Below are 26,774 nucleotides of genomic sequence, written 5' to 3'. Positions count from 1 at the left end.
TAGACATGCCTAAAAAGTTATCCAAAATGGTCATCAGACGAGGAAAATCCAAGAGCAAAACAGAAATGAATTCAGTTAACATAAATTAGGACTGAGATATGTGTAAGAATAAGCAACTAGCAGCATCTCCTTTACCTGCAGGTTATTTCATTTCTGCAGGTGTACAAACTCTGCACCTATGATCATACACTACCTTCCATAAAAGCGAATGGTAGAATCCACCCACGACACTCATTTGATCAAAGGTTACTTTGTTGTGGCAAAAGCCAACATCTCCCCACAAAAAGCTCTGCTGTCACCATCACGCAGCACTCAGATGCTACTGTTTCTCACTGGCAATTGGTGGTCCTTAGAAGGCAGAAGTGGTCCATCACAGCTCCTCATCAAGTCCTACAAACAGGACGAAGTCTGTCACTCACTGCTTTGTTACAAACAGCATAGGAAAATATCACTGGTGTCTCCAGAGAGGTGCAAGCTTTAAGCCAGCATCAAGGATCTTCTTTGCTATTCATCATCTCCTCTTTGCAATCAAGACAACGCATCAAAATAAAACCAAACAGGAGACAAAACAAGAATGATGGGCAGGAGAGAAAGTAAACACACGATGCAAGAATGGAGTGATGTATTCTGTATGAACTTACATTACATTATCTCACAGAAATAGGAAGAAACCACAAATCTCAGCTCAGCTAAATCAGCATTTCTCTATTACTACCTAGGGGAGCATCCTACCCAACTTTCTACCAGCAACACAGTTACCTTACAAAAAAGCTAAATTATTGGTTTTGTTACCATTTCTCCTCATTTCTTTGCCTCTGAATTTGATCCAGTAAGTTTGCTCATCTTTTTCAACATGCTTTTATGTAATAATTATGACCATTTTGCAAAGTTCAGTGTTGGATGACTCTCAGTCCTTGCATTTTCTGACCATAATTAGTGACTGTGTAAGTCACAAGATCCCTTTGCAGAGGGTTACCATGCTAGGAAAAGAGCCTATCTGAAAATCTACTTAAAAGGCACTTTTAACGTAATCCTGAAGATGAAAAGGAATGAAGTCTGCAAGAACACAGAACATGAAAAGCCAAAGCCACAATAAGTACATATGGCAGTTTGTTACTGCACACTGTCTGGCCCTTGTTAAATTTTTTTCTAGCTAAGATAATTTGCAGTTCTTGATGTTCAACTAAGAGAAAACTGGATTTGTTTGAACACCTTGTATAAATATAACTCGGGTAGAGAAAAGGACGTACGCAGTACGATTCACTTTCCAACCAACATACATGAGTTTGGAAGACAAGCGTCTGGTAGAGTCCAAAAAGTACATATTTACAAGTTTCCAATTATAAATCTCCTTGCTTTTAAAAGTCATTAGCACATTTTGCAGCTAACTTGCTCTCAGAAAACAGAACTCTCTGAAAAAGATCTGCATTCTTCCCATAGAAAAGGGAACAACCATAACTGGAAACAAATTCACTCCCATTTAAATGTACATTTCCACTTCATTTACAACTAAATGAAATAAAAAATTATTTGAAAACTGCTTAATCATGAGCTGGAGTTGTTTCCTTCTGAATGACATTTTTCAAAAGTTCACGCTATTTAAAATTACAGGGGGAAAAAAAAAAAAGTCAGAAAAGTTTAAGTGAAAAAGATCAAAAGATCTACCCATCTTCCCCCACTCCTGTGTAACCAATGTCTTTGCAGTGAGATTTTTCTGGTTGTTTTTGTTATCTGACCATGTCAGACAAATGCTTTGGTGAAAGCAAAGGGATTCAGGCTAACTTTTGTACTCTCCTACCTACACTGTAAGAGAGTGCTGTGTCTCAAACATCATTTATAACCCCCTCCTCTCTTTTTCCAGCAAACACTCGCCCCGCCATGATGCGAGGGACCACTTCTACTTTCCAAGTATCTGCACTGAGATGTAAGAACCACTGACTGCCAAAAAGAGAAATGACATTTTCTCCCTGTTGTACGTGTGCCTGCTTCAGCTAAGTTCTCACTTGCAGCCGCTCCCTGTATTTCCACCACTTGTATCCTGCTCACCTGGACTCCCCACAGCCTCAGCTGGATGCTGCACTATGCCCCTCCTGTCCTCACCCCATGTTGCACACCTCCAGGACTACACGACTTCCACATTCCAAGGGACAACCCAGCATCCTGTGACACCTCTGGGAATGGAACTCAGCCACAGCTGCGGAAACACAGCAACTCTAAGATACCTTGGGGAACCTGGTAAATTAGCAGCACCACACAAACGTAGGCTCATTATACACCATGATAAGGTGATGCAGAGTAAAATTGCTCCCAAGGCTTTTCCAAAGCTTTCAAATGTTTCCCCCCCCCAAGAGCAAAGCAAAATTAGATCTAATGGCATAAAGCAGTGAAAGACTATTTAAGCAAATAGATGTATATTATAGGTGGTTCAGGTAGCACTGTGTGGAGCTATACACAGCCAGTGCTCTCTGTGAGGAAAGCTCTTTTAAGTGTACTGACCTTCTTTAGACTTCACTCCTCAAAGCAGACGCTCGCCAGTAGCTGCCTGCCAATCCTTGAGGCTTTAGGTTTTACAGTTCTGGTTTTTTCACTGTTTGGGGGAAAAGACAGCAGAGGGACATTACTTGGCTCAGGGGGTTATAAGACCAAGTGCTGCTAAAAGCACGGTGTTCATACTGAACGTAATGTGAAAATGATTTCACAAAACCCTATGGTGTACTCTTGTTCTACATCAGGGACCTGCAATCTGCTAAGAAGTCGCCTTGTGCAGTGCTGAATTTCACCACGTTTACCTCGGGCCACCTCAAAACCTGTAATAAGAAAGCTGCAAGGATTCCTCTGGCAACAAAGGACTAAATATTTCATAAACCCTGAGCCTGTTTCACCTCCTCAACTCCTACACACCTATTTCTTTTGATATAAGGCATTCCCACAGAGCAAGTCAACGGCACAGTGGCTGAACAGACCCTTCCTATATGGCTGAGAAGTGCTCTCCTACAGCCCTCCAAGCTTTCTGTGGGGTCACAGAAGCTGCGCCAAGGAAAAAAGCACCAACAGCCTGCCTGGAGAGGCAGGACAAAAGGTAGCAGCCTTAAGCTGAGACAGGGGAGGTTCAGGTTGGTTATTAGGAACAACTTATTCTCAGAGTGCAGTGAGGCACTGTCATAGGCTGCTCAGGGAGGGGGGAGAGTCATCATTCCTGGGGGTGTTCAAGAACTGCTGGGATGTGGCACTGAGGGACGTGAGCTAGTGGGCGTGATGGGGGTGTGATGGTTGGACTGGATGACCTTAGTGGTCTTTTCCAACCCTAATCATTCTATGACTCTGTGGAGCAGGAGCATGATGTAAAACATAGGCCTGGAAGCAGCACATGGGGCAGGAATGGGGACAGAGCATGGAAGGGACCAGAAACCACACCTAGGAGGGTATCACAAATATAAAATTATCAAGACAGCAATCATCCCACAAGTGTCAGTCCTGTACAACACTCAATGAAGGGGTCTTACAGAAGGCTGGTGCATGCAGTAACTGAAGAGCATTAAATACTCCAACAAGCACAGGCACCTAAAGCACCAGAGGCCATCTTGCTCACACCTGGCTAATTTTAAGTACTTCACACTGCCAACCTAACTGTCATAACTTCTGTCATAACAGTAATTTTATTCAGTTTTTACTTTAAATAAAAAAAAAAAAACATTTAACACAAGCATCATAAAAACAAAGACAATATTTGACTTTCTTATATACATCTACATATATATAGGTAGGTTTTCTAAGACTTAGGTTTTAGTTGCTTTTTTTTGTCTGATGATCAGGACATCTATCAGCTAATGAGCTGAATACTGTTTTGCTCATAATCTTTTAACCAGGCTGCTTGTTATTTCATGCACTATCGATTCTGGAAAACACGATAAATTGGGTATCTTCACAGGAACAAGATGTTTTCCTTCGAAAGGAAACAAAAAAGAAAGAAAGAGAGAGAAGTAAACCATCGCAATCCCTTCCAAACAGATTCTTCAAAATCTGTTCAGATGAGGCATCCTTTCTTTTTTTTTTTTTAAATGACATTTTTATTAGAAATAGTGAAAAACATGATTTCTGCTTGCCAAAAATCAACTGCATGACGCTGTCTTTAGCATGCCTGAAAGCTCTGCCTACTGCAAAAGCAGAAAGTAGCAGAGAAGTTCATCTAAAAAAAATCATGGGAAAAAAAGTCAGACAAACTGAATTAATACTACAGGTATTATGCAACAATAAGCTTCATCACTTTCTAATGAATTAAATAAGATAATGGAAATTAGAAAAACTGATGAAAAGACAGCCAGGCTGAGAGCTGCTACAGCAGAACAGAAAGCACAAACCCTGTTCTGCATGCCTATTTATACCAGATGACATCCTTTCACCTTATTGCCCTTCATAATAGCAAACAGATGTCATTGACAGAGGTCTCACCAATGAATCACCTGATCTGTCTGTCAGCACCTTAAAGTTGTAAAGCAAGGAATAAGGCAAACGCAACCTCTACACCTCCTCAGGCACAATGCAGCATCCCCAAGCTGCCATCCACATCCCAGGAACACAACGAGGATGAGAGAACACCTGAAGATGCGAAAAAGAGCTCCTCAACAGAAAGACAAAGCACCTGAACCTCAATACATATTAATTATATTGATTGATTTTAATTAATACTTGATACCTGTGTGTTCTTTTTTTACTTAACCATTCCTGAAATAGTGGGAACAGAAGAGAAAAAGACACAGAATGCCACTTCCAAGGAAGATGGAGAGGACAGGTCCCTGTGGCAAGAAAGACACTTATCTGGGCTTCCCCCTGGAATCAGAAGTAATTGCAAATAGTAATTGTGTTTGATTACTGTTGGAGGACCCGATTTCAGGTGCTGAATGAAAGGGCGGATAAAAGGAGCAATTTAACCAACAGTGATTACTTGAATGTAGTGATAATAAGGTAAAACAGAAGTGCAACATTTGAGTATTTCATGGAAGTTACACAACACTTCTTTCCAAGATCAAAAATGGGTGCGCATCCTTGCACACAAATCAAAAGCAAGCACAAAGCAGTCTGAGTTCTTCCTACTGAAGTTCAGTTAAAGAACAGCCCTTCATCATGGTTAACTCCAAGAAAAAAATACTGAAGTCTGAGAATACTGCAAGAAAATGCAATTGTGCTTGGTTAAGGGGTTATTTCAAGCCTCTAAATGCTGTGATTTAACTGAAATTTAACTATTAATAATCTAGTAGCTACAATGTTTTCTAAGGAAAACTAAAGCAAGTAGGAGCTGCAGCCATAACCCAACACCTACCCAACATCTCCCAGAGCCTCCTTTCCGTTTTTCAAGCACCAGGACAACAGCAGACTGCTTAGCTTAAGGGATGGATTAAGCACAGAGGAAAAAAAAAAAAAAAAAGAAACACAACCCAGTCCCAAACCGCAAGGAAAGTTTCAGACGTTTCCAGACAGCAAGTTACAATGAGTATGTTTCAGCCCCAAAGTCTTATTTCCAATAAATAGACATAGGGATAAAGGAATAAATCTGAGCGGAGCTAAAAAATGCCATTTGTTTCAACTGTAATTTCCTTTCTTAGAAGCTTTCATTTCATTAGTCACTATCTCTAGATATTTCTACAGATATTAAGAGACCTGCTTAAAAGGCACCTTACTCCTTCAGAAATCACTGTTCCACCATTAAAAAAAAGAAAATAAAATCAGGGAGCAACCCACAAGTGAATTTGCCAAGCACCACAGCCCAGCACATTGCAAAATCACCTTCTTTCCTCCCCTCCTCCTTTTCCTTTTTTAATTACGACAGCATCAGCATACGAGAACACCTCACACTAAAGAACAAAGCTTACAGACAAATGAAAAGCTTGATTTGAAAGAACCAAATCAAATTCCTAATAACTCTGCCCTGTGATCACATGGTTAAGAAAGAAAAAATTTCTATTACTGTTCAAGGTTAGGCATTTTGTTTACACCAGGCTGTGAGCACTACACAGTGCTTCAAACTGTGCCCTGCTAACACGCAAAGCCAGACAGTACTCTCAGATATACAGTGCCCTGAACACGTTAGATGAAGGATCTACAGCTGACCCTTTGATCTGACTGATAACAGAATGCAGTGCCCAGGAGCTGCTAGTTAGAGTTTGACAGCAAGAAAAATCAGAGTTTGAATGAATGCTACACATTGGAGCTGTGGAATTACCATCTCGATTATGGTAAACCTCTGATCAGAGCAGCCACTTTAAAAAAATCTGAGCAAAAAGGAACTTTTTCAGTGTTAAACTCTGACCATTTGCTTCTGGTAAGTGAAAACCAGCACGTGTTTGTAGTGAATGAACACATACACACACCTGCAGCACACATGGAACAGCTAACAAAGTGCAACTGCAAAAATGTAAACTTGTTAACAAGTTGTGCAGTCTCTCATCTAGTCCATAAAACAGTTCATACAACACCAAGTCTAAATTAAAATCATAATAAAAATAGATAGGCAAGGCTGTCACCCTCCCCATCCCGCACTGCTTGAGCAACGTGCTCAGATGGTAAGCTTGCTGCTGACAGGGACACAAAGGTCTGAGCACTCACTTTGCACTCTGCGCCGAAATAGGCAGCAAACTGAAAGTCAGCCCTTGAACTCCTCCAGCCACACACAGCCTGGGCACGACTGCAGCATCCTTGCTCACCATCTCCAACTGTGGCAAAGTCACAGCTCTGACGGTGAAAGAGCAAGAAAGAGAAGCTCACATCATTCCTTAATGCCTTCCTAAACAACAGGCTAATCACCAGCAGTATTTTGAAGCCAGAATTTGCATACAAACCCTCTCCTTACTTCTGTTTGAAAACTCCACCCGCCCAATAGGCTCACAGATAGTGAACTTCATGGCTGAAGGCTCCAGAACTCCAGTTACCTGCAGAAAGTTGGGGCACACAACCACTCACTCCTGGTCAAGGTGCAGAGAGGCTGCGCACCTCGCACTGTCCTGAGATGTGGGAACACAGATAAGCAGCTGCAACTGCTTTCCTGCTCTAAATTCACACCATCTGATCTTGCATTAACTCATCTGGCCATCATAAGATCAGACATTTTCAACAAAGATTACTTTGGAGCATTTCTTATTTGTTAGAATTCTGTCTGCTGTATTTAAACTGTTAGTTAAGGGTCTTTAGAGACAAAGAGAGGCCAAAAATGAAAACGAATAAAACACAGTGGGAAGGTCAGTGGATACAACCATAAAGCGAGCTTAAATCACCACAGCACACAACTGAATATACTCCTTATTTCTGAAACTAACGTGAAGCACCTTTATATGTTTTAAAAAAAAAAACAGATTTTTATAGAAATTGAATTCACAGGAGTGAGAGCTGAGACAGATTTCTGATTATGAGACTACAGATTGAGAGCAACACAAAAATGTCAGCCTACAGATAGGAGTTGTACGTCCACATGCAACATACCTGTTTACACACGCTTTCAAACTGAGATGCCAGCTGACTTCTTAGAGCATTTTTAGAAGAGGATTATCCCCTCAGATTCAAGCAGTTAGGAAGAAAAAATACTTCCAAAGAAGATGAGGTGGGTCATGTTTGAGGGCAGCCAATCTTGGCAGGAAGCAATGAGAGTGAAGTACAAGAAATAGAAAGAGCCTTTCCCAGACACACTAAAGAAACAAGAGGTCACTTACACACACGCACTACAACCACTTCAGGATCCTTGCAGCCAACACGACCACTTGTTATCCACACCACGCGCTGGGAGGGCCAGCACGTCACTGCACGGCTTTAATTGCTGATAAGATTTGGCAGCAGTAACCACTGTGCACCCACCAGCTTTGCCCTGGGGCCGCAGCAGGAGCTGGGGGTAACCCGCCTTTGCTCCCTGCTCACCAGGACACAGCTGCATGCAGATCCACCAGCTCTCAGCAGGGAAACCACAGCATCCGATCTCCATTTCTGCCTGGCAGAATCTTCCCTCTAATTGCTGTGCCTTCTTAGCGCCAGAGGGACAGCACGTATCACCAAAGGGCCAGAGGTTAATTCAAAGCTCTGAAAGTCTACAAGATGCCTTCGAAACTGTAACAGCAAGTTTAGAAAGTACTTTGATATTTTTAGTGCCTTTGACACAGAAGGCTTCACCAAAACAAATGCGTATCTTGAGAGATGAGAGAAGCTGCTACAGAGGAAACAAACCAGTTCCTTATTCTCGTCTCTTTTTCTTTTTTTATTTTTACACAACATGATTTTGAGCAAAGCCTTCACATTTCCATTGCCACAGGAGGGCAGGAGCATGGAATGCAGCTCCTGATTTCTCTGAGCAGAGCAAACAGCAGCAGCACGAGCGCAGGAAGAGCCAAGGCAGAGAGCGGAGCGCAGGGAGCCGCAGCCCCAGCAGCAGGGCAAACTGCTCACTAATGAAGGCGTGTGCACCCCATCTCCTTGCTGCAGAGGAGCTGGAATTGGTTCAGAAACATTCCAACAGAGGCATGCCTTCAGATGGGCGATGCAAACATGTGATCTGTGCTCAGAAGTGTACCTGATGGCTTCATGAGAACCAGGCACGCGTACGCCATGGCTGCGGGATGAGAGCCGTATCCCCGTCACACGCTGTCACTGTCAAGAGAAATCTTTCCAGTCTGATTTGTTTATCCATTAATTCTGATTTCAGGAGAAAGTTCTGGCCTGCACCCAGCAGGTTTATTGGTTCAATAAAGAGAATCTTGGTTTAGAAGAAGAAAACCTGCAGTCGGAGCGCGCGGCTGAAACCTCTCTGCCTGCTGGGATGGGAGCAGGGCTGCTCCCAAGAGCCAGACACAGAACAGCACTTCTGAGAGGGAAGGCAGGCTGAGCGCGGGGAATGGCTCTGATACTTCTGTGAAGACTTTTCCTAGAGATGGGCCGAGAAATGACTTGTAGAGATGTACTTAATAACAGCCTAAAGCACAAAAATAAATTCATGGATGAAGTCATGAAAAAAATAAATAGGTCGTTGTATCTGTATGTGAATTTCAACTCATGGTTCTAATATTTAAACTTCTGTTTCCTTCCTAACAAGGCCTGCCATACACAATATGCTGTCAAGAAAGCTGCCAAACAATTGTTTGAATATTCCAAAAAGCAAACATGGGGCTCACCACAGCAAAACAAATCTGATAGCCTGAGATCTGCCCCAAACTGCACTGCACAGGAGTTCAAAGGCGTCGGGGGACTTACCAGAACAAAACTGCCGCACAACCACAAGTTCCCATGCATCATAATTCGTATTTTTTAGCAATAAATTTCCCTCTTTAGGAAAACCGACCCCCAAACATCTCAAATTCACTGTAATCCGTGTGACTGACAGTGTTAAAAAAAGTCTCTTTAATAACAAATATTTTAGGTTTTGCAAACACTGCGCAATACACATAGCCACTAGAATGTTTGAATTTATTAGGAAGGTAATTGCTACAGATGAAGTCTGTTAACATTTGAGCTAAGGCTTCCTTTAACCCCTTCATCCCTTCAACAAGAAAACTATGCAGATCACTTCAAGCTATGCATACTTCATAGGATTTTTTCTTGGCTTTAAAGCCACTGATCGTATCATCACTGGAACAAGGAATGAAGACAGAAACCCCACATCCTAACTGCGATGTCAGAAGCAAGCAACAGCAGGATGGGTTTCCATTACAAGTCCTTCATATTTTGCCACTATCAGCACTTTGCAGGACTACACAGATGGATTCTCCTGTTGACTTCCTCGATTAGGAGATCACTTCTCTGCACTGTTTCTTTTTATAAGGACCCATTTCAGATCATTGTGTAATTGTGTTTACACATTTAGCCACCTGATGCCTCCAGGAGTTTGCTTGCAAAGTCACTTTCTCTCTGCTACGCTCAGTGACTCCATGCAACTCAACACTTCTGAATAGAAGTCAGCATTTACAGAAATCTGAAGAAGAATCCTGTCTGCATGGTTATCACTTAGAATTAAAAGAAAGGCGCAGTTCTGCTTTTCTGCAGCCGCTGACTCAAGGCAGGGGGAAGGGAATACAAGAGCACCATCCAGAAAGCACACAACTACCACTGCAAGTTCAGAAACACAACTGTTCATCAAATGAGGAGAGCAAGGATTATTCACTGATTGGGGTCATTCACGGCTGAGTTGGAGAGAAGGGTGGGAGAGTTTATAGGCTGTAGTGTTTTTATAATTGCTTTGTTTAAAACGAAGATGGAATAAACTCTGGTATTTCAGGCTGGACCAGGCTCTGAGCAATCTGATGGGGTTATAGCTGACCCCACTCCTTACAGGGGAGCTGGATCAGATGACCTTTAACGGCCCCTTCCAACTCAAATGATTCCGTGATAGCAATGCAATAGATACAATATGATGATAAAGCAGGACCGGAGCTCAGAGAAGAATCTGAATGTTCTCACAGCACAGGACACCACTTGGTACCTCCAGCTGCACTGCATGCCAACTATTTATAAATTTACTAAGACTTTCACTGCGGTGCTACATAAACTTTAAACCATAGTGACATACTGAAACTTCCTCTCTTGTTCAACTATATACGTATGCATATACACACATATAAACACACATACGCAACAGTTAAAGCAGAGAGTATTTGTTTTTGCTTCAAATGTTTTGATACAACACGAATATTTCCACTTGAGACAATGATCAATAAACACGATGAATGCTGTGTATTACAAAATAGATCATAACCAAACTTTCAGCAACAAAAAAGCACAGCAGCAACCGTCTCATTACCCAGCAGAGCAGACAGCTCACGTGCTGTGGCACACAGGCTGCCATCAGTGCCAGGAACTGCAGAGAAGCCTTGCAGAGATCCAAACCCTGCCTGCCAACACCGAGACAACAGGACACAGATGAGAGGAAGGAGAAGGAAAAAGTTCAAGTCTCCATGGCCACTGCTGCACCTTGTGTATGAATAAATATCAGGCCTCAGTCTTCTTGGCTGCCAGTCAAGTAATTCTTCACAAAAGTAATAAATATGCCTATTTTTTCTTCCTCGTCAACACGCGACATCCCGATGGCTTCTTCTGGCCACTTAAACAGTCACAAACCACCCCTTCAATTTCTTGGTTTATTACTAATTCCTGTTAGAATGGAGACACTGAAAGTGTGGATCTAAACTCACACCTGCATAATACTTCTAAACTTGAAGCAGACAAAGCACGAGCTCTTGGCAGGGTGCTAAAATTGCTGTGTTGCAGTAATACTGTTTGCAGCACTACGCAGTGACACCTAAGAAGCGGAGCAGATCTGTGGTTTCTTGCAATAATATCACTGCTTTAGAAAACTGCATTTTCTTAACTGTAGTTCCAACGAGGTCACTCATCATATCATTACCGCTGCTTCATTATGTGCTGACTGGAAACAAACCAACATCAGAGCCACACACACACAAGACACAAACACGTCTGGTTTAAACACATCTCGCTGCAGTTCTCACAAACTACATCACACCAGATAGCTGTCACTGGTTCACTCTGGCCAGCCAAAGATACAAACAGTAGCATAAAACTCTGCCCTTCCCTACATTTGATATCTAATACATTAACAACCAGGTGGTAGAGACACAAAGTGAATCCAAACCTTTAAAAGACGGTATTGAACAAGGATAACAACATCTCTAGGCAACTACTGATCAGTAAGAGTTAGGTAAGTGTCACTAATCACTGCCCTGTTTAACAGCTCTGTAAGGCAGTCATGAGGGAGAGGTGATGGCAATTTGCCACCAGTTCCCAAAACCAGACTCTGGTTTCAGTCACATCACTGTGTCGACACTTTCCAAGGAAATTCAGGCTGCTTTTGGTGAAGTTACTCATAAGCCACTGGATGTTTCAGCACCAAAACAACGATGGCACAACATTTTGTATTCCTTACACGTAAAATATTCCCACAGACATCCAGAGGAGTTCTGCAGATAGAACACACGCAAAACCAAGTCTCAAGCAAGCATGCTTTGTAACCCCAAATACAGTCCGTTTAGAAATAGTTGGTGAAAAGTGGCCCAACTGCTCGAGGTTACGCTTTGATGGCGGTGGGTTTTTGCCTCCCAGTGCCTGTCCCAGCCTGCGGGCTGCAGGAGTGCGAGACCAGAACACCAGCAACTGAAAACCGCATCGCATCGCAAACGCATTTCGGCATTTAGGAAAGATGCGCTTCAGAACCCCTCTGCAAAACAATCCCAGCCACGAACAGGATCCAGGCTCCAGAAGGAGCCTGCTTTAAACTCCAGCAGTCAAAGCAGAGAGCGAACCGAGACGTGCTGCAGTATTTACGCAGCCATTATAATGCAAATACGGAAGGTATTAGAAAGGCCATTTGCATTGGTGCCCAGCCCTTCAGCGCAGCACAACGCCAACAGAAGAACAATTAGGATGCATGCCTAACACAAAGCCTCCGACCACGGGGGAGGCAGGTCCGGATACAGCATCTACGGCATCGCCGGGCTCCGTGGAAATGGTGCCTTCTGCAGCCCTTCGTCTTGCTCCTACACACAACCTGGTAATGCAGGAGGGCACGTGGAGGGTGAGCACGGGAAGGTAAGCAGGAGCACAGCTATCTGCGAGCATGCACACACACACACAGGCCATAGCTGCGTGCTCTCCTACACAATCATTTGTGTAACAATAAGGGAATCAGGCTCTCGTGTACATCCACTCAGACACAGACATCCTTTCAGAAGGAAGCCAAAAAGCAAACCGTTATGCTCAAGTCCCTCAAGTCCTCTTGGTTTATTTCACACGTCCACCTCAACAGCAAAGCAACACTAACAGAACCAAGTACAAACACGTGTCAGGTTGGTTTAAGAAGTTCTCTGGCTACTCACAGCAGCGTGTGCCTGCACCAACCGGCAGCCCCTCACCATACCACTATCAGCATGGCCACCATCAGCTCTGTCACAGTCCGTATTTCTCCTGTACAGCAACACAGACCCAGGGCTTCAGCTGCACAGAGCCTAAAACATGCCAACATCAACCACGTGCTACTGAACTATTTAAAAACAAATCAACACTGCACAATTACAAAGCATATCCATTACCTAGAGGTTAAGGATAGAAAAATTTGTAGTAATTAAAGTCCCCTTTTTACCAGGGGATCATTGTTTCACTGCACCCAAACTGCCTTTACTGAACAAAACTTTGTGTCAGGCAACACTCAGATTTAATAGCACATTATTTGCATTTCACAATACAGTCAAGCCCAAGCAATGCAGTAAAAACAAAAGCCAAGCAAATTAAGGTCAATGGCTAATACTGCAAACATTACCTTCTTGCTATACGTTTTATCTGGGTGGGTTTTGTAACATACCAGAACTACTGTATCAAGCAAACTAAAATATGTCAGCAGTGGGATTTTAGTGTAAACAAGGGCTCTTCTTATCTCCACAATCTAGCTACAACTGGCTGCTTAATCTTCACTGCTGTGTCCTCCCCAGCCCTCTCTCACACAAACAAACCCACCAGGAAAAAAAAAAAAAAGGCAGAAATATCTCTGCCAATATGCAGAGCTGCATTCAATACAAATAAACACAAGATATTACAGCAACAGAGGGGAGCACGAAGCAATTCCAATAAAAGAGTATCCAAAAAGCTCTGCCATAAATATATGTGTGTGTGTGCACAATAAAAAGGAAGGAATGAGCCTCAGAGCACTGTGAGTGGAAGGGAAAGCTGAGCAGTGGGGCTAGCCATGGGCTGGGGGCTGCCTAATCACCAGCCCTCACTGGTGGAACTTCAGCCCACCCGAAGCCCACTGGGGAGCTCACAGTGATCCTCGAGTGCTGGAGGCAGAGCTGGGCCCAGGAGCAGAGCACAGTGCCTGAGCTGAGGGCGAGCTGCAGGGCAGAGCGGGGCGAGGCAGCTCCTGTCCTCCATCCACACTGCAATATAGGAGTTTTCCTCTTCAGACATCACTGGAAGAAAAAAGTGGCTCGTGTTTAGCACCTACCCAAATTCCGTACAGCCATGCGATGGAAACGTGAAATCGTTTCGTTCAGTTTCATCTCCTTATCACCCAGCAAAATCCTCCCAAAAGGGAGTGCAGTTATTTGCACAGCTTCCTCAGCCTTGTCAAGCACAGATCACTCCGATCCCTCGCAGCAGAACAAACAGAGGATACTTTTACACAATTAACATGCACGAGCATTACATATGCATCCAAGCACATGCATCCACCTTTTTCACTGGCATTACACGGCACTGGGAGCAGCCGGCCACGGCGATAAGCAACGATCACCATGCAGAAACACACATTTCTAGAAAGCCACAGCCAAGAAACAATGAATCCAAGGCTTTCCTAAAAGGAACACACACAGGAATCTTCTGAGAAAATCATTTCTGTTTGCGAGCTAAGAGCACGTAAAGAGAAAACATCCATAGGCTGAAGGAATCCCCCGTGCCACGCACAATTCCTTGAGCAGAACGCACCGTCAGGGCGATCTCAGTGTCACACAACAAAGAACGTCCCCTCCTGCATCTCCCACCACAGACGTGGCACACGGGGAAGGAAAGCTCCCAGCTGACTCTGCCTGCATCGCCCCAGGATTGCTCTGTGTTTCCAGAAAGAGCAGAAGAGGGACACGGCAGAAGGCAGCATCCTCACTGGGGATGTGTTCCTCAAAGGCTGCGGGTACAAGGAGAGCTTTGTCTGGAAGCATCATGCTGTGCTACAAGGTTAGATAACAAATTAGTTCTGCCTGATGTACACGTTTTGCCTTGCCACACGTACACAAGTGCTGATGACCGGCAAATATTAGCCTAAAATTAAAAGGTATCCAGCCTCACCTTACGAAAATAGCCTTCCACTCTCCTTACCCAGAACAAAGAATAATCGCACAGGAAACCAAAATAGTCAAGCTCAAATCATTCAAAAGGAACTAAGAGGATAAGGGTGCTACTAAAAATGTATGCACAACAGCATATTAATAAATTCATAGGATACAGCAAATCTTCCCCAAAACCAGCCTAGGATTATATCGAGATCACCATACAACATATGTCTGAGATATGGCTGTAAATAAGTGTTACTTAATTTGAACACTTCCTACTTTAAGCCCTCAATTTTATAAATAGAAGCACCCAATAATGCTTAGTGATTTAAAAGAAAACAGTTCAGAAGGCAAAAAGGAAAACAATAAGTATAAAGTAAAACGTGAAAACAAGCAGACAGGAGAAAACTGAGAGCCTGATTCTAATTATTAAAGGCAACAGTCCAAAAACGAAGACTGAGTGCCGCAGCAATGACACCACACATAATCACAACTCCTTATCAGCAACGCTCTGCCTCAGAAGTGCCTTTGTGTACGCACATGTGCACGCTGCACAGCACGTAGAGATTCCACAGCCCCATCCCAAACACATCCATCAAAAATCACTACTGACACTCCAGCACTCGGTAACGGATTTGTCACACGCCGCGATTTTCGTTTCATTCCCACACCTACTGCTCCATCAGCAGCACTTCGCGGAACTTCAGTCCAGCGGATCTCCGCACCGCCGGGCGCTGACACGGCCCTTCGCCTTCCCCGGGGCTCCCGCAGTTCCGCGTCCGCTTCGCGCAGAACCGCCGGGCGAAAATGCGCTCCGAACGCCGCGAAAAGCCGTCGGCGCGCCCTCGGTGCCAGCCGTACGTGGTACGCTGTGCGCGCCGCCCGGCCAGACGGGAGGGCGAGGACTTCAGAGGGACGCCGGCCGGCTGGAGCCGCCACGAGCAACAGCCGAGCGCGTGAAGCACGAGGAGAACCCCGCGCCCGTCCTGGGGCGGCACCCGGCCCGACGCCCCGAGTTCCTCCCTGCCCGCAGCCCCCGGTACCGGGCGAGAGCAGAGGTGAGGCTGCGGAGCTCGGCTTCCTCCTTTCTTTCTTCTTTCTATGCCGCCTTTGGGGCGATGCCACCACTCGGCGGCACGGTGCGGCGGAGCACCCCCTGCCCAGCACCCCCAGGTTGCCCGCCCCCACCCCCGCCCGGCGCGGTACCCGCCGCCCAGCCCTCCCTCCCTGCCTTTGTGCCCGCGGCCTCCCGCCGCCAGGCCCGCCCCGCCCGCTGTCAGCCGCCACCGCCTCGGCGCAGCCCCGCGGCCCCGCCGCGAGAGCCCCGGCCCCGCCGCCCGCCTACCGTGCGGCTCCGCCATCCTCCTGCGGCTGGCTGGCTGGCTGGCTGGCTGGCTCGCTGGCTGGCTGGCTCGCTCACTCGGCCCCCCCCTCCCCGCCCGACCCGGCCGCCCCTGCCGGCCACCGTCTGTGCGCACCGAGCCGTCACGGGACTCCCCGCCCACGGCCCTCCCGCGGCACCGTGGAGGCGGGCCCGCCGAGGCACGGGGCGGCCATCTACTTCCGGGTCGCGACGCCGCCGCCATCTTGGCCGCGGGCGGAAGTGGCCCCGTCGCCCCTGGCGACGCTGAGGCGCTGGCGGCCGTCCGGGGCGCGGCCGGGCGGTGACTCCTTGAACCGCGCCCCGAGGCGGCCCGGTGCCTCACGGAGTGTTCCCGTTCCCGTTCCCGAGGAGGCTTCGCGTCCCGGGGAGCTCCGGCCGTGTTCTCCCTGCGGGACCAGAGCAGCGGAGTTCCCGCCGGCGCCGCGTCCGCACCACACGGGCCAGGCCCGCCCGGGCTCAGCAGGGCTGTGCACCCGGCTTACCTGCGGTCTGCCCGCTCCCCTCGGCTCGCTTCTCAGTTCAATATGCTTGCACGCTCTTTTATTAATAAATGCTGGGCAGTGTTAGAAGCAGGATTGGCTCTTCTGTATCATGGGGCACAGGGCCGAAAACAGGTGAAACGTAAAACTGAAAATCTGAAATGAAGCGTGGCAGGACAACGGTCAGCCAGCAGGGATCAGCCAGCAAATGTACACTGTTAGCTCCACCCTTCTGCTGCAATTCCTTAAATATGTACTATGGGATTAGACCGATACTACAGTAATGCTTGTGCCAACAATCAAAACTAACAGACATTTCTGCAAAGGCAGAGTTCGTACACGCAAGATTTGTTTTTAATCTGCACAAATTGAGTAGTTAATTTTATACCCACCCACTGGATGTCGGGTAGCTGAGCTCCGGCTCAATTTCAGCCCCTAGCAGGACATTTCTTCCCAAATCTTCACTGACACAGACCTGAGCCAGGAGAGAAGACGAGTAAGGGAGATCAGCATCCTAAGCAGGGTTTGTCCCTTAGCATTAGATCACACCAGCTGGCCCGTATTTTGAATCTCATAGTATTTACCTCTGAGTACCTCTCTGTAAGACAGCAAGTCAAAGGCTGCTCAGCCTCCATTTCTATAGGAAAACCTATAGAACTGGGAGAGGCTCTTGAATTACTGCCATTCATGCTGAAATGAACAGCAGGGCAAATATAATTAACAAGCATTTCATAACTGCATGTGTACACAGACTGAATTAAGGTTTCAGAGGCATTTCATTTGAGCATTGCCTAACTTTTAAATGCCTGACTTTGCAACCATAGTAATGTTCCTTTAAAACATGTAGCATTCCCCATGTTCCTAAAAGGACTGTTGTGGTGCAGATCACACAGCATCGCGACACTTCCCTGGGTCCCCAGCACTGCTGGTACCTCCTCATGTCTGACACAGACCTCTGCCCCCCCTGCTTCAAAAAGGAGCAGATGACAGCAGTGACTGTTATCCTGTATCTAGACCAGCAGTGGAGGGGGAGGAGTGCTGGAATTTGGATTATTCCGTGGATTCATAAGACCATTCCTAGTTGTCTCAAGCATGTTTCTACAAAGCACCATGATTTATTAGCTAGCTCTTACACAATGAACTAAAATACTGTAATTAATTTGTTAAGCTTGCTTAAGCTGACCACAAGATCAATCCAGCAACTTCAGAATCATCTTTGACTGAATTCAGATACCTCTGATATTATAGCCCCCACCTGCCTTTTCTTAATTTAGTGGCTGCCGGACTGATGAATTGACCTTTTCTCTCTTGTTCATGTGGCCTTTTCACTACTTCCTCCCAACTGTAATTTTATTTTTTATCTAACTACAAGCAAGCCCTCTGCTCCCCCAGCAGGCAGCTGCTGCCGCCTCATCCCAGGGCACTAAATTCTCGCTGTCTGGGGCAGACCAACAAGAGGCAAATTCTTTGCTGGCTGAGCCACAGTGAAGGCCAGCCTCGGGTAAGCCCTGCTTGGCTGCCAGCCTGGAGAGCAGAGATGGCCCAGCAGCACATCCCCCCATCCCGCAGCCTTTCCTGCTGCCCAGCCCGCAGCTCTCCCCAGTACTCCTCTCCTTTCCCCTCTGCCTATGCCCAGCTGACACCTTCAGATGTCCACCACCTGCCTCTCTTTTCTTAGCATCCAACAGTGCTTCCAGCTCCAGTTCCCTATGCCAACTCTTCATTCAGTCTCCTTTGTCCAGTTCTTCTTCTAACTTCCTATCCCCTGTGACTTTCTCTGCACTGACAAACAATTCTGCTGACTGCTGTCCCTCCCCTGCTACTGGTTCCTTGCACAGATGGTCTCAGCACAAAACTCCTCTAATTCCTGATTACGCTTTCTTTGTGAATCTCAGCCTCCCTCCATCTCATCTCAAACCTCCAAATTCTCAGTTTAAGGTTTTACCATTCTTTCATCTACACCTCACTCTGCCCTGACCTTCCCATCCTATCCTTTTCTTTTTCCTTTTCCTGAATTGTCAGTTTATGAGAAACTTGGCCTCAGTCTCTCAGCCAAGGGTTGCAGCGTGTTCATTTGTTCTGTGGGAAAGAAGAAAGCTTTGAAGGCTGATGGCACCACAATCACCTTTTCATTTTTGTGAGCATCATATCCATCATGAAAATAGCATAAGCCTTCATCATGGTTTTTCTGTCTTCACCTTAGATGTAATCCTGGCTGTACAGCCATGGTCACAGGTATACAGAAAGTGGGGAGGCTGGAAGAGCTGGCACAGCCTAAATGGGGAGAGAGGGAGAATATGAGGCACAGAAAACATACCTGGGGGAATGCACGTACACATCCAGAACCACTGGCAATTCCTAGGAACCAGCACTGGGACAGAATGGCCAACAAGATCCACCACACTGAAGAGAAAGACTGCCCACCAGAGCCAAAGCTTCTGTTGCAATACAAAAGACACAAAGAAGGGGAACCTGAAAATGTGGTTCTCTGCTGAGGGACTACAGTGCAGCAAGATGTTACTATTTTTTACCCTGTTCCTTCTCTGTGTTCAGTCAGGTCTGCTCAATTGAGAGACAAGGAATTCTTTCTACTTTTTCTTGCTGTTGGTTCTACAAAGCAAACACATAGGAAAAAAAGGATGGAGTTTGTTCCACATGCCTGTGTCCTCAAAACCAAGCTTCATGGTTTAGGGTTGCAAAACTTCCACGTAAAAACAGTTCTGGGCCTGCCAGCTTCAACTTTAAACTCATTAGCAGTTACGTATGTTTGTGAGTTTCAGACACACATTCTAGGCCCTACAGGAGGTGTTCCAAATGGATCAATCCTGAAGCATCCAGGATGTCATGCATGAGATTATTTTCTCTGATTTACTGGTAAAAGTGACAATTTTTTTCAAGTATGTGCTGTGTCCTAACTGCCCCAGGGCTGGCAGTTCTGCAGCTTATTTAGTGCAAGGGAAAACTGCAGATCCATCAGGCTACCAAGCAAGCTGATCTTCAGTTACACAATCGGAGAGCCAACCAGTTCAAACAATTTATCTTTCAAAGTTAACACTACAAATGAGAGAAACCAGCAAGAGCTTTTTCATTCATAATAGACAATACATTGTATTTTTTTTAGCATAGATTTTCTAGGTGGGATAGTATCAGCTGACAGAAACTTCTAATTTTCTCTACAGTAAAAGACAGGGCAAATTAAAGGCTTTGGTTTTCTGTACTTTGAAAAGGGAATAAGGCTGGAATGAAAACTCATTTAAACTGAAACAGATGCTGATTATTCCAGCCCAGTCAGGCTATCCAGAAAGAAACCAACATTTCCTGACTCATTTCATTTCTCTGGTACCTGCTAACCTATTCCAGGATAAGCCAAAAGGATGGAGCAGGATGCAAAAGGACACGCTGTACACTGGTAGACAAGCTTCTCTCAGCTTGGGTCTGCAGCACCTCAACCACAGTAAGCAATGTGCCTACCAGGGACAGCATAACTCTCAAAGCAAGGAGGAGGAGGAGTTTGGTACTCACAAAAGTGGCTTTAAAACTACAGAGGTTAAGTTTGCCTAAGTTTGACTCCATAGTCAAGATGATAAGAGTTTGTCAAGGCATTCTGGAACATATTCTGATGAAATCACTTTTCCCCTGACCTCCCCAGGGACCCTGGGGAATTGAGCTTTTCAAGGGAAAAGCCACTTCCTCCCAAGGAAAGTGCATTCAAGTCAAATGTGGCCATGGGTTCACCAGCTTCTTGCAGGCCACACATTGCGGTTGGATTTGGATGCTGTAGCAGCACTGCAGATCTACACGCCTGCAGGTGATACATGGCATCTCCTGCCATGCTACCTGCTCCACCTGACTCTCACATCAGACTTCTAAAGTTGGCTGGCACCAGTGCTGTGGTGCAGCAAGGCTTAGATTTCATTCACACTGCATGTCGTTTCTTGCCTTCAAAGGTCCAGGAACATTAGTACCAGGCTGACTGGTATGGCACAGTGTGCAGCCCAAGTTTTTCTTTGCTGAACTTCATAAAAGGCTGTATCCTGCCCCTGCACTGTGTACAAGAGGGAGCAGCCTTCCATCTCCCCTCGTCCTTTATGATCTTCCATTCCTCAATAGGCACAAGCATAGCCTATCCTGCAAAAAAGAGAGCCTGAAGCCAACCAATTCTGTAGTTTATCATTTCTAGTTGATAAAGCTGCAAAGCCAAAGGAAAGAAGCTAATGCAGAAGCCAAAAGGGGGAAAGGTCTCTGGGAGTGGTGGCCCCAAGAAGGCTGAACAGTTTTATTACATGTTTTTCTTAAGATTAATGGGTACAGTAATCTCAGGAAAAACAACTCGACTGTGTCCTAAAAGTTACTGGGAGTGGCAACACGTCCATGCTGAGCTGTATGAAAAGCCAGTTGCCCCATGCCCAGGCAAGCACCATCACCAACAGGTCAACCAAGGCCAGAAGCAGCAGCAGCTTTCCTTAGATGACATCCTGTCACTGTTGTGAGCCTGCTGCCTGAAAAGTGGAAGAAGATGGAGATGAGCAAAAACAGGACAGTCCCTATGAAACAACATTGACAACAAACCATCACCACCAAAACAACCCTCCATCCCCCCCCGAAAACTCACCAGTACCCACAACCTTCCTTCATGTTCTCTCAAACAAAAAAGATTTTCTTCAAAAGGCATTTGGGAATGGAAAACTGAGTTGGAATAAAATATGTGCCTGTTGGTTTTAATAGCTGCAGCTCTGCTATCTATTTTCTCTCCCTGTTTCAGACTGTCGGCAGGGACCGAGTGTTCTTCTGGAGCCAGGGATGGATTTCCTGAACGGTGACAAATAGCAGTAAAGCTTGAAGTCAATTCCACAGTGAAATCATTATATAAATTGCTCTTTCCAGCAGGAAAAAGATGGATGAAAAATAAAACAAATCAGAAAATAGTATGAAATGAATAATCTTACAGTTATGGGAAGCTGGAAAGTACAACCCCAAAAATGATGCTGGCTCAGTCAAGGAGCCGAACGCTATAAGGAGCACACCTGCAAATGAAAATCTCAGTTGATGATTTATGAAGAAATAAAATAGGATCCTGAAAGCTAGATCTGTTCAGATGTACAGTGATCTTCCAGGAGGACGTCATCAAACTCCTGCCAGGAGAGAGGCAAACTAGGCCAGAGTGAGTGCCAGCAACCCTAATATTTCGTGTTGGTGTAGGAGCACACAGCTCCTGATACTGATCTGGTGTGCTAGGTGCTGCACAAAGCGTTTTTCTGGCTCAGAGACTGAAAGCTGAACTGAAGACCAGAAAAACAATGTGCATTTGTCACTGACACAGGGAAGGGGAGAAAAGAAAAGCAGCCAACAAGCTGCCACGTCTTTTACAGGCCATACAGACAAGGGGAGCATTGGAGAGATCTCAGATTATTTTTTTCTACACATTAATATTTGGTTAGTTGCAAGGCTTGGTATAGAAGCATAGAGCTGTCTGAAACGGTGGTGGCACTCCCATGGGGATGTTGCAGGGTGAATCTTGGGACTGAACTGACATCTGGTACTGCCCTAAAACAGATCCATAGGGATGGGCTGAGGAAAGAAGGCTCCTGGAGCTGAATGCATTCAATGTGGAAGAAAACAGAGCTGGGAGACAGAAAAGGAAGAAGTGGCACAGACAAAGCGACAGACTGAGAACAGTCCTGCACTGTGAGGACAAGGGCTTGGTTATTCGAGTTTTCTTTCCCTTCCTTGTTTCTCAGGGCAGAGCCAAGTTTCAAAGGATAATAATACAATCATTTGACTGTGTTAAGAGCTTTATGGCCAGAGTTTACCATATGTTAAAATATTGATTCTATTTCTAACATACGCTTTTGACATGGACATTATTTTTTCTGTATAGAAGACTGACTTCTGCATACAAAAGCTGGCACTTCAAAGCAGGATCCAGTGATGCTGGATAAATACAAAGCGACGTGAGTGAAGCACAAGTCTCAGGCTTTTTCCACTCAATTAAATAAAGATAGCAGGAGAGACACTAAGCAGTGCGTGGCGGTGAGAAGCTGGAATAATTAAACAATGATATGACAGAAGGTGCGTTTACGGGCAATTACAGCATGTCTCTGCTGGCACTTCAAGGCACAAGGCCAAAGACTTAAGCGATTGAAACCACACAAGTGGAGCAGCAACCTCCTAGAAACGCCATTCTGGAGCACCTAGCCTGCGAGCCCAGAACGGGGCTCTTACACAGCCACAGGACAGCAGTCGGCCTCTGCTTTCCCTGGATGTTACTGCTAGGGATAGACCAGGGAGAGCAGCTGGTCAGAAAGCTGTCTGTGCACCCTGGGGAACGTATGGCCAGGCGCTCGTACTTGCATCCATAGCAGGGAGAGACAGAATCTTTGAGCTGAGGAAGGATGTCTCCTTCTTGTCTTGATGTGTACAGCTTGAGAACAGCACTGCAACAAACAACAACGAATTTAAAATGAGTATATTCAGCAGCCTGAACTAGAAGAAATCACTTATATGTTAACAGCATTCCAAAAACAAGCACAGGGTTAAACACCAGGCTACCAAGCTTAAGGCCTTGAAGGCATTTATGATTTCCTCAGGGAATCACAGAGGTTTTCTGCTCCTCCCAGGATGCCAACCCACCTCCTCCTGCTGCCCTGAGGACGGCTCTGCACCCCCCCTACTGCTCAGCAGCTTAAGGGAACAACTGCATGAAATCTGTGCATGCATTTCTGAAAGCATCTGTATGCATTATTCAACACACGTTATTCATGCTGGTACACCACATTTCTGACTTCATCAGCACATACAGAGGTGAAACAAGCTCTAAATGTTCAGAAGAGTAGAAGAGAGACCTCCCTGAAAAGCAAACAGAGATAGGTGTTGTTAAAAGCTTCTTAAACTGTCAACGAAGTATTTACTTAAATTACTTAAACTCAGAGCTGAAAACTGCTCTCAAGATGAGCAATTCTCTCAAAGTGTATTTTTTAAACACCCTTTGTCTGGGGTTGCATGGTTATATAGGACGTTCAACCAGATTTTCCTTTTTAAAGTAAGGTCTCAATCCAGACTTTCTTGTTGCACGAAAAGAAAAAAAAAGAAAGAAAAAAAAGAAGGAAAGCATAAACTTGAAAGGTTCAAAAAATCAGCATACAAATGAAAAGCATTTAATATGTATGAAGACAAAAACCAAGACTTGTAAACAAATGGGACTGGCTTCACCTGAACACTTTTTTCTTCTACTTAGAATGTTTCTCAGTACTTAAAATAAATGTTGTCTTATTTATGCAGTGGCATACGCAGCAAGCGACTGCCACATTATGAAACTCTCTGGATTCCAGCAATGCACATCTCTGCTGCCCGTCGCACTCAGAATATCTGGGTAGAGGAGGAGGAAGACAAGCTTATCATTTATACAATTACTGCTGGTTTTGTGGTCGTGAGGCTTTCTGCAGAGTACAAGAATAACTTGTTTGCAACACCAGTAAAAAAGGATGGAACCTAGAGTGCGTTGTCTCTGGATGTCTGCTCACCCAGTGTCAGACACCATCTGGCTTTGCCCCAAGGCACAGCACACAGTGAGGGCACAACTTCAGGCCTGGGTGCCCCCCGAGGTCACACACTGATCGTGCTGTCCCACTGCAAGCACATGTCTTGCTACCATAAGAAAAAGAGCATGTATTAGAGTACAACAACCCCCAGATGTAGGAAATGGAATAACCAACTTAAACCAATATAACTATGCTTTCCTTAGCAGAACAAAAATGGAGTCCTTCATATATAACTGGAATATCAGGTAATTGCAGCTAATATCACTCTAGTGGATGAACAGTAGTCTTTCTCAAAGCCAAAACCATCGCTGCTTTTCAGGCACCTTGAAAAGTATGACCCTGAGCACCCAGCAATGCCCGTGCCTTTCTCTCATGCAGTCTTTCCAATCCCGAAGATAAGAACTGCGTTTTCCTTAACGAAAGAACTTTCTTAAAAGCAGACTTACCAGAGACTGCTGAAAACAATCCTCATAATCACTCTGCCTCAGTGCTACCAGCTTTCCAGATGGGCTGCCAAGCTGGCATTTGACTAAGAAAATAGGTTTAGCACAAATCTGGATTCCTCTTCTCAAGCACTAAAATGCTTAAGTAGCACATCAAGTTGACCATTGTTTCTTATCACCAAGCAAACAAACTTCATTGGCAGGAAAACTGCGTTTACAAAGTGACTCCCTGCAGGACTGAGATGGGCTCTGGTTGCTACAGATGCCGATCCTCATGGTCATCCACAACGTCGAAAAACCTATCCCACAATTTGATTTCAACGTTTTGCTTTCAGTTCATTTTCTCTTTCTCTGCAGACCAAATTTATTACCACAGGAGTAACTGGTGGTTTCACAGCACACAATTTTCATTCACAACAGGCTGTCTTTTCCATTCATTTTTAACCAGAGTTAAGATGTTAGATGGATCAGTTAAAACAAACTACCAAGTCACTGATCTGCAAATTGTGATGTGCAAACGCCCTGGTCTGCAAACATTCATAGTCTTCATAAATCAGACCCCAGGCCCTCGTCCTTTCCCTTCCAATCAGTAGGAAATACCAATTGGCACACCAGCGAGCACACCAGAGAGACTGCTTTTCCCACTGAAATCAGTGAGAACACTTCTGTGCACTTCAAAGGGTACAGAAGGATGTCCAAAGCAAGCACATCCATTTTACAGTCTCACCAATGCCAATCTTTTGACCTGCAAGTGGAACGTATGAATCACAGCAGAATCGGGCCCGCTTCTGGGCTGTCTGAAACCAAACCAAAAGTGTTATCTTTGGCCGACTCCACAAAAGGCAGGAAGTTGGGGACCCATTTTCAGCCTCTGCAGGTTGCTCTGCTGGCCCCAAATGCAACGAACAGGCAAGACTTCAAGAGAAGTGAAAGCTGGCTACCTGAGGGACCGTCAGTTTCCTACTGTAGGTTGCCTTAGAGGAAAAAGGAAATAGTTCTGGAACAATGCAGACAGGCTTTAAATAACTGTTAGAGAGATGCTGCTTACTGGAAGTTAAAGGTTTATCCCAGGTCTTACCGTAGACCACAGAGTGCCTTAGGTTCCATAGCAGACAGCAGAGGGAAGCACATGGCCAGCACAGAAATTATCACAGAATTGTAAGAAGCTGGATTTGGAAGGGAGCTTTAAAGGCCATCGGGTCCATACGCTTGCCCTGAACAAGGACACCTACAGCTCCATCAGTGCTCAGAGACCCAACCAGCCTGACCCCGGCTGTCTGCAGGGACGCGACATGCGGCCTCTCCGGGCAACCTGTGCCACTGCCTCACCGCCCTTACTGTGAAGACTTTGTTACCTGCAGACCCTCGAGGAACCCACGGCCAACACAAACAGTGCGTGTGGGAACACAGGCAACTTCACTGGCGAGAGCCGGGGTACGGCAGCTCCGGAGGGCGGGCCGGGCCCGTCCCGAGGGCTGTGAGCCGAACCTATCCGCACCGCCCCGCGCTGCAGGCGGCTCCGCACACGGCTGCGCGCCGAGCTGCTGCAGAGCGGCAGGAGGGAGCTCGGAAATGCAAATCCGCGCTCTGCGGGGGGGATCCCGGCGCACCGGCCGGGCTGGTTTGGCTGCATTTATGCCCTCGACCTTCGAGGCTTTTACCGGCGTTTACCTTCTAACCAGCAGCGTGATTCACCCCACGAACCCCGAGGCGCTGCCCGGAGACGAACTCGGGAACGCGTCAGACCGGGCAGAGCCCACCCGTCGGTCGGTACCCGCTGGCTTTTTATGAAAAGCAGCGGTCCCCGCGCCTCACGGCCACGCCGGCTGTACGCACTCAGGCAGGCCGGCCGCAGCCGAGCCAGCGTGCGCCGACAGCAGCCGGCACGGCGCCGCGCTGCAGAACCAGCTGCTTCCCCCTCCCAGCGCCCACCGCGGAGGTGGGCGGCCGACGCCTTTCTCCTCCCCTCCAAGGACTACAACCCCCAGCATGCACTGCGTGCGGGCGCGGCGCACGCCGGGATTTGTGGCTTTCCGGGCAGCCCGGCGCATGCGCGCGCGGTCGGAAGCCGCTATGCCGGAGGGTAAGGGCGCGTTCCGGGAGGTGCTGCCCAAACAAGGTACGGCCGGCGGGCG

General features: G+C 46.1%; 1 protein-coding gene and 1 long non-coding RNA gene across 6 annotated transcripts in view; both read right to left on the bottom strand.

Annotated features, from left to right (window-relative positions):
- The window catches only part of SHOC2 (SHOC2 leucine rich repeat scaffold protein), a 58,852-nt gene extending 42,625 nt beyond the window's left edge, over positions 1-16,227 (bottom strand). Inside the window, exon 1 of the mRNA XM_042863852.1 lies at positions 16,141-16,227. The gene's annotated coding sequence lies outside the window, so the exon portion shown is untranslated. The remainder of the gene's footprint in view (positions 1-16,140) is intronic.
- A 484-nt stretch (positions 16,228-16,711) lies between these two features.
- LOC122175865 lies at positions 16,712-26,462 on the bottom strand. 5 transcript variants are annotated; one of them, XR_006177534.1, is made up of 6 exons: positions 26,311-26,462; positions 23,289-23,504; positions 19,190-23,092; positions 18,784-19,096; positions 17,051-17,133; positions 16,712-16,814 (listed from the first exon to the last, which is right to left on the bottom strand). It is a non-coding gene; the product is annotated as an uncharacterized LOC122175865 (long non-coding RNA). The 5 variants fall into 5 exon arrangements; XR_006177537.1 differs by lacking the exon at positions 26,311-26,462 and having other exon boundaries at positions 19,190-21,157; positions 23,006-23,092; positions 23,289-26,138; XR_006177535.1 differs by lacking the exon at positions 26,311-26,462 and adding an exon at positions 25,995-26,138.
- Positions 26,463-26,774: the final 312 nt, after the last annotated feature.

Source organism: Lagopus leucura, unplaced genomic scaffold (assembly GCF_019238085.1).
Source record: "Lagopus leucura isolate 7727_CA_CO unplaced genomic scaffold, USGS_WTPT01 Super-Scaffold_741, whole genome shotgun sequence".
NCBI classification, from domain to species: domain Eukaryota; kingdom Metazoa; phylum Chordata; class Aves; order Galliformes; family Phasianidae; genus Lagopus; species Lagopus leucura.
The sequence above is the reverse complement of the archived record's forward strand: the minus strand, read 5'-3'. Positions and strand labels throughout refer to the sequence as shown.